Source organism: Acinonyx jubatus, chromosome C1, assembly GCF_027475565.1.
Source record: "Acinonyx jubatus isolate Ajub_Pintada_27869175 chromosome C1, VMU_Ajub_asm_v1.0, whole genome shotgun sequence".
Lineage (NCBI taxonomy): Eukaryota > Metazoa > Chordata > Mammalia > Carnivora > Felidae > Acinonyx > Acinonyx jubatus.
This window is the reverse complement of record NC_069381.1, coordinates 44,817,383-44,829,609: the sequence shown is the minus strand read 5'-3', so window position 1 is coordinate 44,829,609 and position 12,227 is coordinate 44,817,383. Positions and strand designations below refer to the sequence as shown.

Here is a 12,227-nt window from a genome sequence, read left to right as displayed (position 1 = left end):
GGTTCATCAGTGGTTGATTTAGTTAGGATGAGAATCCTATTAGTGCAAAATTCATATAACTATCTTGCAAAGTAGGGCTAAGGCTTTTACTTTGTCCATGTGTGCCCTGATGGATGTTAGCTGTGCCCCGTTGACTCTCTTGAATGGTTATGTTCATAAGCTGTGTCTGCACTTTAAAGTTTCTTTAAAGTGATGCAAGATATAAAAGACATTTGGAAGAAATTTTAATGTACAGGCCTCTTAGATTTCTGTGATATTTTTTCTAGTCTTTTACAATAATCTCGTTCACTATCAATTTGCAATAATGACTTTTGCCATGCTGTCTTTAAAATGTTTACGTAGCAATCACCTGTATTTTCATATAAACAACAAATCTCTTTATAAAAATTCATACTTTAGTAGTTTACACAATATGTAATTGAATTTAGTAATTATTTTTCAGAAATACAACCAGAATAAAGAGTAGGTAACCAAATATAAGTGACTTGTGATCATCATATCACTGACCTGGTGGGAGATAAGTTTCTAGCATGCTAGAGAGACAAGGACAATAGCACTGGACATTCTCTGTGCCAGGGACATGACTCCATCTTTTGCAAAATGAATAGAAGCTATCAGTTCCATCAGATCAGTTAGGTGAAGCTTCAGTTAAGTCTACTAGTCAATGGATTCAGGTAGCATTTATTGGGTTCTTTGCAATAATAATATTTTTTCACCCAATTAAATGTTCAGTGGCATTTCCAAGTGCATTTACTTATATTATCAGACTTTACTGGTATCCCTATGAGTGAGACCTTTTTTTCCTTTTGACAGATGAGGCAGTTTTCACACAGGTTGAAGTGACTTCCCTAAGGTCATATAGCTTGAACTTAATACGAGTGAAGGACTAGAACCCTAGTCCAGTCTGACCCAAGTTCAGGACTCTTTTTGCTCCTTAGTGCTCTCTATCCAAACCAGGCTAAATGAACTCCAAAGACCCGTTTAGCTTTACCACGCTCTGATTCTGTGATATATTAGCAATATCCTGCTTACATCATCCATTCTACAGCTACGAGCTTCTATCCCTCTATGGCTCTGTGGCCACTGGCTTGACGTGGAGGGGAGAAGGAGATTAAGTAGAGGGGCCAATTAGTTTTGGACTGGTTGGTAAATGTTTCACAACATCTTTGAGTTTGTCCCTCTCTCCTTTGATGAATGGCTCTTGCCTCTTTTTGACAGATTGATCTTGAGTGCTGGGTATTTTTCGCTCACCACATTAGCTGCCAGTTTTCCAGGCTATCCCCCCAGGACTGAGATGAGGTGAGAGGTAAGTTGTTTGTAAGTATGACTTGACTGAGCAGTGCAACCAGGCTGAACGTTCAGAAAGCCCTTCTGTGCTCGGAGCCTGCTTTCATGTCTTGGAAATCCTGATTTATTTCAGGACAGGGAAAATCCGAGCCGGCTTGCAGACTGGAAATTAAAATCTTAAAACTATGTACGAAAATCGAATATTCCAAATGGCCTGGTTTAAACATCACCCTGCCTCGTTGATCAAATGTAAAAGTTCTTGAAAAGAAGCAGGGGGATTTATGACTGGGTGTAGGACTGGGGAAAGGCTTGGCGAATATTTATGGGTAACTTCAAGGAGTTCCACTGACTGTACCTTAGTCTGCTTTTGTACCTTTAAGTTTCTGCTTTGGAGATTTCAAGCCTGCAAATGCTTATGGATTGAAAAATATTTTGGTTTGGCTGTATTCTGTGAACTTCTGAATTTTGGGGGGCAGGAGAGCATATGTATTTATTTGGACACATTTATCATACTGTACGTAAGTATGTATGCGTGTGTTTTTGTTCCTTTCGATTTATGTCTTTGATTTTCTTGAGGACAGGGCCTCTGCTTTAACTATCTCTGTGCCCCCAGACCTCATATCGTTTTGGAAAGTGGGAGGTACCCCATAAATACTCTGCTGGTTCCTATTGTCTCACTTACTTGTGTTGAGCACCTCTTTGAGCTGGGTCCTGTGCTAATGGCTGCGGGAGGCAGACAGACAAATGGAGAGAGTAGGAGCTTTCAAAAAGAACTTTACTTTAAAATCTTACAAGATCATAATTGAAAAGGCAATGCATAAAAATAGCTAGCCTTACAACTGAACTCTTCTTTTGCGCCCTTCAGTTACCACTAGGGCAGGTAGGGCCACACGTGTGGCCCATTTCATATACTTATTCAGGTATATTAGGAAGAGGCGGGGATTATTCTCCTTTTGGCTGGTGAAGAACAAGATGAACACGTACAATGCTGGCTGGCGGATGGGTTGGCAACAGGAATGTAAAAAGGCCATCAGTAAACTTGAGAACAGTTATAGGTATTTCCACGTAAGTTATCTTATTTAATCCTTGTAATGTTTCATAGGATTGGCATTATTACTTACAGGTATTAAAATACTGTTCTTCTTAGAAGCCTTTCTACCGTTTCAGTCTATCAGACACTCCTCATATTCAGGAGCCCGCTCCAATGACCACTCCTCCGTGATTCCTTTTCCTGGCCAGATTCACAGGCTCCTTCTTTTCTGCTCCCTTAAGGCTTTGTGTATTCCTCCAACTCGGCAGGAAGCAATGGCATCGCATGAGGAGCCCTGCTGTCTGTCGGACTGCAGGCTCCCCAAAGCTGTCACTCCCCTGTCCCACAGATAACGCTTTCACCCATCTGTTTGCTCAGCCTGGGACTCCCGGCGCCTTCCCTGCCACCTTTGCTGCCTTTCCATTCCCCATCAATGAGCCACCACGTCCTCTGCATTTACCCCTGCCCCCCCACCCCATGCTTCCTAACTCCTCTGGCCTGCACTGCAGTCACTGTAGTGACTTTCCAGGCTTTCTTTCCAGGCTCTGGGAACAGCCCTCTTCCTCCCTAGGCTATTGCTCCCACTCTCGTGGCTCATGTCATTGCCCTGTGGTCCAGTAACCATTCAGTAAATTCCCACTGCTGTGAAAATAAGCCCGAAGATTGGAAGGCCACTTACAGGACCCCACGTGACCCGGCTCCTCCCCCAACCCCAGCCCCCTCTTGTATCCTTACCCTCTGTTGTCAAAGAGCTTAGCCTTTTCTTTGCCAAGTGCTTTTCTTTCTCCTTTTTTTCTTTTTAAGTTTATTTATTTATTTTGAGAAAGAGAGAGAGAGCGCACTGGTAAGGGGAAGAGAGAGGAGGGGAGAGAGAGGGAATCCTAAGCAGGTTCTGCAGTGTCACTGCAGAGCCCTGCATGGGGGTTGAACTCACGAACCAGGAGATCCTGACCTGAGCCGCAATCAAAAGTCGGAAGCTTAACTGACCTAGCCAGCCAGGTGTCCTGCCAAGTGCTTTTCCGCCTCGTGCTCCTGCCTCTGCCTAGAATGGTCTCTCTGCCCAAGCTAGCTCCTGCTTGCCCTTGAGGTCTTAGCTCAAATGTGGCATGCACGGAGCGGGCTTTACTGAGTGTCTGATTTTCAGAGGATGATATTTCTTTTCCTTTATGGCGTCCTTCAGAAATTACATGTATGTGTGTATGTATTTGCTTAATGCCTACCTCCTCTCCTGGAAGTCAAGACTTGTGGGGACGAGATACATCCGTTCGATTTTTTTCACTGTTTCAATCCAGTACTAAGTTAGTGCCTGAGAGTACAGGGGGCATTTACTAAATATTTAATAAAAACCAAATAAGTGAATAGGTGGATAAAAACAAAAGTCTTAAAATATGACTATCACCGCAGTAAGATTGAATGGGCCCCTTATTTTTGTTTAGTGTCTGTCTCCCGAGTAAAGGTAACCAAAACATGTTTTTTAAAATTCCCACTGGGCCCGGTGGGGGGGGGCACCTGGGTGGCTCAGTTGTTAAGCGTCTGACGTTGGCTCAGGTTATGACTTCACAGTATGTGGGTTCGAGCTGCACATTGGGCTCTGTGCTGACAGGTCAGAGCCTGGAGCCTGCTTTGGATTCTCTTTCTCCCTCTCTCTCTGCCCCTCCCCTGCTCTCTCTCTCTCTCTCTCTCTCTCTCAAAAATGAATAAATATTACAAAACTAAATAAAAATTCCCATTGGTTGTAAATTTCCTTTGATTCTCACCCCCCCCCCACCCAACCGCATTTGGAAGGTGCCAACTGCCCCATTTATGAGAAGCATCCATCTGAAAATGTCCCACCTCCCATCCATGCACCTGTTCGTGGTCTTTCCCTGCACTTACCTGCCCCCCCACCCCCATCCCAAATGGCGGCAGGGCTCTTCACTTTGGTGAGGGCTGTTGAGCAAGCCATTTTAGCCGCATTTCATAATGAGGAGACTGAGGCAAAGAGGAAATGAAATCACGTGGCTGAGCTAAACCAGGGCCCCCAAGGCATGTGTCGGAGAAGATGGATGAAATGGCCAGGGAAAGTGGAGAGGGATTCAAACCACGCGCCTCACCCAGGCTGGCGGCGAGGCCTATGGCAGGTAACCACACTCAGAATCCTGCACTTGGTTTGAAGGGCCCTGGTGTTCTGAGAAGGGAGCCCAGACACTGCCAGCTTCGTGCCAAGAAAGAAGTTCTCACTCGGAATGTTTTCCCGACAACATTTTTTATTTGAAAGAAACCTAGCCAAATGAAAACACACGTGCGTTTCTCTGCCTGTATCTATATTTCTTTTGTATTCTTGACCACCCTGACGGTATAGTTTTTATTTTGAGGAGATTTTTAAATAATTTCCCTGTGAATCATTCATCTTCTTGTCCTGAGGTAGACTGAATTTTTACCTTTTCCAGCCAGTCTTAATGTAGCAGAAAGTCGGAGGTGCTGCTGTGCCTTTAGGTGCTGGGGCAGAGAGCAGAGTTGGAGCAGGTGGGCTGAGTCAATAAAGTACGGCTGGGAAACCGGAAGTGGCAGAGAAATTTCCCCAAGTTGCCCTGTGCTGCAGCCTGGCCATACTCTCCTGTGAAACCTGGCCAGTCTCTGGTTTCCTTCCCACTTCCCTCCTGGGCTTGAGACGCTGCTCCCATCTTGGACCTTCCTTGTTCCCTGTTGTAGTCCCTCTTTGCCCACATTGAGTGCTGCCTCCCACGTAGAGGTCAGGGTCATCACTGAGCTCATTCCTCCTTCTTGCACTGGCTAAAGAGCATCAGATTTACAACGGTGCCCTCCCCCATCTCCACCGTGAGTGCTCCCTTTTGCAAGGAATGCAGGACAGAGATCTGTCTGAAGGTAAGCAAGACATCTTTCGTGGTCCTGAAAAGTCCAGGATAACCCTTTCTGACTTGCTTTCTGTTTATTTCATGGTGCCAAACACGAGTCTATGGAATCCACTTGTGACTTGAGTTCCAGATTGTCTTCCTGGAAGTTATCTCTGAGAATATCATTCAGATGACTTCTGAACACTATTTCCTAGGCCCTGAATGGCCCTCTTGAGAGTTTTCCTCCCATTACCCCTTCCTCTCAGCTCCATTCTAATTGTACCTCTTCCACCCTGGAGCCTTGTCTGAGGACATTAGGGGAAGGAGTCCATGCCCTAGCACAGCGATTTCCAGGTTCCAATTCTAAGTTATTTACCTGCTAGCTGTGCAACATAGAACTATTGGAGTCATCTGTGCCTCAGTTGTCTCATCTGTTAACATGGTAACAACATTAGTATCTATTTTGTAAGACTGTTGAGATTTACTGAGTTAAGTGGTTAGAATGGTTAAGTGCTCGATATCCTCTTTATACAATCAAGCTAGTTCGGACTTCACAATAATCCATAGAGCTTTCGTTCACTCCTCAAGTAAATAATTTCAAGATTACTTGGTGCTGGTCATTCTACCAGGCACTGCTCACAACCTGGGATGCTGTGTTCACGGTATTGTACATCTGCTTCCTGTCCTTGCTCTTAGCTCTAGAGTCGGTGAAGGTAGAAACTTTCTTTCTGAAGATGCCACATGGTCGTTTCCTAGTGAACACACTATGGATTGAGTTAATTTTTTCTCTGGATTAAAGGAGTGTCATGGAGATGGGCCTGAGGGATCCCTGTTTTACCATCTGATCATACCCGATCTCATAGGAGATATGTTCACAGCATCGTCACGATGACCATTACCACCACTGGCACCTCCTTCACTGCAACGACCACCATTATGTGCACCGTCGTCACCGTCCCTGCTGTCATCATCGCCACCATCATGGCCATGCTGTCACTACCAACATGGCCACCATCATCACCATGAATGTATATATAATAATGATTATAGTAATAACAAAACGAGAGAGAGAGAGAGAGAGAGAGAGAGAGAGAGAGAGAGAATCCCAAGCAGGCTGCATGCTCAGAATGGAGCCCAATGTGGGGCTTGATCCTACAACCTGGATCATGACCTGAGCCGAAATCAAGAGTCAGATGCTTAACCCACTGAGCCACCCAGGTGTCCCTGGGACAGCTTTCTCCTATAACTTCAGTTCTTTCCTAGTTCTAGAAACTGTTCCCTCCTCTTTCGTCTTCTGACCTAAATAGCAACAGCTCGGAGCTGTGGCTAGATGTTGTATGTTATTTTCTGGCACTCCCTTCAGTCCTGCTCACACCTCTGAGAGGAGTCCTGTAATTAAATACTTTTCAGTTATCTCTGAGTATGCGACCTGTTTCCTGCCTAGGCCCTGAACGTTGTGATCCAATACAAAATGTAATATATAATTCCTGAAAACAGGAATGGAGGAAGAAAAAGAAGGGAAAAAAAAATGAAAGAAAGAAGAAAGGAAAGGAAGGGGAATAAACTCAGATTTCGAACACCAAAATAAGATCACTATTGTAATTTTGGTGCGTTTACCTTCAGTTTTCTGTTTTCTATGCAGTTGTTAATGTAGCTGTTCCTGTGGTATACCTGTATTTATGCTTCCTAGTTTCTTCACTTTATTACATTCTTCTATCATTTTTTATCATTGCTTTGTTCTCATGACTATTATTTTTAATGACTGGATAATATTCTGTGGAGAGTTCTTTTATTTTTTTCCTTGGTTACAAATGATGCATTTTCCATATTTCAGTTGTACTTAAATAAATTCCCTGAAGTATGATTTTTGGGTCAAAGGAAATGAATAGTTTTTGACTTGCAATATTATTCCCAAATTTCAAATCAAGGGATTTTATTTTAGAAGTTAGTATCAACTTCGGTTCTTAAAGGGGAGATGTAAAATGCTTGTATTTCCTTTTATAATTGGTTTTGTGTCATATGGTGTTTGCTTTCATGTATTTTTTTCTTGGTATTTCTCCATCATTTTTTTTCAAATGTCAGATTCAGCACTAAGCTAGCTTTTATGACTTGTAAGGTGAACGTTCTTGTTTCTTACTCTAATAGTGCCTTTCCTAAATTTTTTTGCAGTCTAAATGCATGTTGGTGATATTTGGTTCACCATGGGCTTTTGTTGCATTAATTTTTACTTTTTGAAATATTGCTTTACAGTGTTATTTTTATCTTGATAACTGGGTGTTTGGGCATCCTGTTAGAGTTTGCTCCTGAGGCGAGTGTCTCACTCTTCTTACCCTCATCCTGGCCCTGGGGCTCACGTCTTATTCATTTTGGCACCTCTAGTCCTTAGCATGGCGTCAGCACCTGGAAGGCGTATGGTACCTCTTGTTTGCTTGTTGATGTGATTTATTATGCTATGTCTTACATATGGAGCATTTTGAAAGAGGAACTCTCTAGCTGATTGGCATGAATCACTTCCCTGTCCATAGAAACAGACTTTCCCATGCCCTCGGCTGCCCACTGTCTGGGTAAATGAAGCATTCCTGAAATGAAGGCTTTTGTAAATGTGCCTGAGAGCACTCTGTTTGATTATCCATTTCATTATGATTGCTTTCCCTTACACAAATACTATCTAAATATTATGGTGAGAAATAAAAACAAAACAAAAATACTGGAAGATGAAAAAGGAAAACCAACAATCCACTCTTCTTTCTCCAGGATTAAGCGTGGAGCAAAAGTATAAAACAATTACAGTTTCATCTAATTGAGTGCAGCTGTGAAAATACCCTAGCACACTGGGATACCGGTGTCCCCTTCATCCCGCCCTATGAACATCTTGATATCTGGGTTTGTTTCACTTTAGCCCAAGGCAAGGTGTATGTAGGAAGAATGAAACCATGCCTACTGGTTGGGGGAAAGGGATATATCTTTTCATAGTAGTCAAACTGGAGCTTAAGCCCATGGGATTCGATTATTTCGAGGTTCTGATTTCCAGAACTCCCTCGTCAAGAGGAAAAGGGCCATCAGGTGTTCAAATAGACTAGTGAAGGTCAAAGCAATGGTCTGCTTTCTAGGCTTCCTCTCCTTTCTGGGGGATGGGAACTTTATGTTTGTTAGTCAGTGTGTGTCAGATACTTGAAATTTGTTGTGGTTTCACAGCACGTGGATGGCGTAGTTGGTTAAGCGTCTGACTCTTGGTTTCGGCTCAGGTCATGATCTCATGGCTCATGGGATCAAGCCCTGAATCAGGCTTCACTCTGACAGTACAGGGCCTGTTTGGGTTTCTCTCTCTCTCTGCCCCTCCCCTGCTCGTGCTCCTTCTCTCTTAAAAAAAATAAGTAAACAAAAAAAATTGTCGTGATTTCATTTTATCCTTGGAAATATGTGTTTTATCTGCTTTCTGTGGATGAAGAGATAAGGCTTTAGACTGGTTGATGGCTGAAGGCTAAATACCTTCTCAAATGAATGGTGTGGAATTTGGGATTTGGACCTGCACGGCTTGACTCTGAAGTCCATGATTTTTCTATGACATTATGCTCCATAACCCACTATTATCCACAGGGCCCCTTGGAATCCAGCCTCTCTACCTTTTCCCCATACTTTTGTCTCTTACCCACGTTCTAAATCTCCAACTTCCCCTCTACTGGTATGCTCTCAGCTGCCCCATTCTCTTTGCTCGTCATCGGCCTCTCTCAGCAGTGGCCTCCCTTCTAGTCTGAGATTCTGTTGTATAGCCATGGATATTTAAGACAGAGAGATATCACCAGAAAGAACCTCTACAAAGGGAGGAGCACATTAATCTTGTTTTTTCGTAATATCCCAGCACTCTAGAAGAGTACTTGGTAAATAAGGTGCCAAATAACAATGCACTAAATATACCAATTTTCAAAAACACACACAAGGACCTTGAATCTTCAAATTTTATTTAGTTAAAAAAATGGTTTTTAAGTTTATTTATTTTAAGAGAGAGAATGAGAGTGCAAGTAGGAAAGAGGCAGAGAGAGAGAATCCCAGGCAGAATTTGTGCTGTCAGTGAGGAGCCCAACACGGGTCTCCATCTCATGAACTGTGAGATCATGACCTGAGCCAAAATCAAGAGTCTGATGCTTAATCAACCCCAGGTACCCCTAAAATTTTATTTGATGAATTGTTATATCAACATCATAAATTACATTTTTACTATAATGCTTGTTAGTGTTTTCTTAGATTCTGATGGTGTATTAGTTAATAGAGTCTTGGTTTTTCAGCTGCTACAGTGTTTCTTTAAAAAATACAATAGGGTCACCTGGGTGGCTCAGTCAGTTGAACGTTTGACTCAACTTCAGCTCAGGTCATGATCCCAATGTTGTGGGATCAAGCCGTGCATTAGGCTCTGCTCTGAGTGTGGAACCTGCTTGGAATTCTCTCTGTCTCTCTCTCTCTCTCTCTCTCCCTCTCTTTCTCAAAAAATTTTTAAAATACACTAAAAAGTTAAAAATACCATATTATCCAATAATTCCACCTCTGGGTATTTATCTGAAGGAAATGTAAAAACTAACTCAGAAAGATACCTGCAATTCCATGTTCACTGCAGCATTATTCATAATAGCCAAGACATGGAAACAACCCAAGTGTCCCGTGACAGATGAATGGATAAAGAAAATGTGGTACGTATGTGTGTACACACACACACACACACACACACACACACCCCATAGAATACTGTTCAGCCATAAAAAAGAAACTCCTGCCATTTGCAACAACATGGAGTGACCTTGAGGGCATTATGCTAAGTGAAATAAGTCAGATAGAGGGAGACAAATACTATGTTTATATGTAGAATCTAAATAACCCCCTCCCCCAAACAAACACACAGAACCTCTGAGATCATAGGTACAGAGAATAGATTGGTGGTTAGCAGAGGTGGGAGGTGGAGGGTAGGCAAAAGGTAAAGGGGGTCAAAAGGTAGAAACTTCTAGGTATAAAATAAATAAGTCCTGGGGTTGTAGTGTTCAGCTTAGTGACTATAGTTGATAATGCTGTATTGAATATTTGGAAGTTGCTGAGCTCTTAAAAGTTCTTACCATAAGAACAAAAATGTGTAATTATGTATAGTGATAGATGTTACCGTGACTTATTGTGGTGGTCATTTCACAATATATACATATATTGAATCATTATGTTGTATACCTGAAACTTCTATAATGTATGTCATCTACATCTCAATGAAAGAAAGAAGACCCTTCCTGATGGGATTATGGGTAAAGGCAGCAGCCACCTGGGGTGACTGTGATAAAGGCACTGTTACACCCACAAAGCAGTGCTCGTTCCATAAGAGCACTGGAGGACCCCTATTTGGCCTCTACTGAAAGCAGTTCCGGGAGATCATATTAAGCAATCGAGTTTGTGGGGGAAATGATGGAGAAGCAAACTTCTGCTTACTGTGAGAAAGAGCTTTGCAGCAACTAGAGCTTGCCCAAAGATGGAATGGGCCAATATAGAGAGCATTGAGCTTCCTGTCTTCAAAATTATTTAAGGAAAGCCCACATAGACATTTGTTAGGATACCTAGAGTCCCTAGCTCGTGGGTTCAAAGAACCCCCTCACCCCCAAAATACAAAAAAATGTCGACAGGTGAAGAAAGAAAACTTAAAAAAAATGTTTATTTATTTGTTTAGAGACAGAGAGAGACAGAGAGAGAGAGAGAGAATGCACACAAGCAGGGGAGAGGCAGAGAGAAAGAGAATCCTAAGCAGGCTCTGTGCTGTTAGCGTGCAGCTGGACACATGGGGCTCGATCTCACAAACTGTGAGATCATGACCTGAGCTGGTCAAGAGTCAGATGCTTAACTGATTGTTTAAAAAGGATTGGTCCCGTGGATCTTGTCTCTATTGGGACTTAGCATCTGTGTGAGGTCTGGCATGGACCACTGAGGCTAAAGCTCTGAATTTGGAATCAGAAGTCCTGGATTCTTCACAAAACACTGGCCAGCTGTTTGACCTTGGACAAGTCCCTGAGCCTGACTTTTCTCTTACTTTAAAATGAGATAATTGGGACACCTGAAGAATATCCCGGGTTTCTTTGAACTGTAAAATTGTTCATCTGTGGTAGTGTGTGCTTATAATTAGGGAGAGTTGATACTCTCAGAGAGGGTCTGTATCAGCTTTGGGAGATAATAATGTAAAACAGCCTCCTGCCAATGGATTCCCTTCACACACATCTCAGAGCCAGGTCAGTGGTGGTGGTGGCTATTCCCATCTCTTCATGCCCGAGAGACTCCTTGAACAGAGCCTTGCATCTTCTGTCCTAGGGACGTGTTTGTGTGGAAGCGTGACTTGTGGGCTTTGAACCAAGCCCAAAGGAATGTTTCAGGTTTGCTCTTGGCAAAGTCCTTCTTTCCTTGCTCCCTAATGAAGGATTGGAAGGCTAAGAGAGGCCTCACGTGGCTCTTCTTGGCTGTTGCCTCCCTCTTTAAACAATGGCTGGATGCGTTCTGTAGGAAGAAAAGGAAACATATGGATTGAATTTCCCCCAAGTGCACTGTGGCCCAGGAGTAGATTGGAGGCCGGGTGTGGGGGTGAGCAGAGAGGAAGGCTTTGGCACAGTACACTGGGGAACTTTGTGAAACCTGGGTCCCATGAGAAGTGGTGGGGTGGGGACAGGGGGTCAATAACTAGCTGTGGCCAGGTGTGCTCCAAACTGGCTGTAGTGGGACAGCCCTTTATCGGGGACCTTGGGAAATGGAGGAGTAAGTGGAATGATATTATAATGGGAAAAGGGGCAGGTGTGGTTGTCAAGTGAGGCAGAGGCATCCAAAGTTTCTGGAGAGTCCTTAAGGGTCTGAATGTCGAGGGATCCTTCCTGAGGAAGCCAGGTCTGGCTGTATCCCATGCCTTGTACAATGGGATTGAATGTTTGGAATTTAGTTAAGTTTAATCAGAAAAGCATTAGACAATGTATGTGAATCCTACATCCCTTGCCAAATTACTTAGGACTTATCAAATGGGGAGTCATGATGGGGCCTCTCTCGTTGGCATTGTAGATACATTTGCAGATGGCAGG

General features: G+C 43.2%; 1 long non-coding RNA gene across 2 annotated transcripts in view; it reads left to right on the top strand.

Moving 5' to 3' along the window:
- The first annotated feature begins 409 nt into the window (after positions 1-409).
- LOC106975017 (uncharacterized) overlaps positions 410-12,227 on the top strand; it is a 240,249-nt gene continuing 228,431 nt past the window's right edge. Inside the window, exon 1 of one of the 2 annotated variants that reach the window (XR_008294900.1) lies at positions 410-1,306. This is a non-coding gene — a long non-coding RNA (uncharacterized LOC106975017). The remainder of the gene's footprint in view (positions 1,307-12,227) is intronic. The other variant, XR_008294901.1, reaches the window with a different exon arrangement.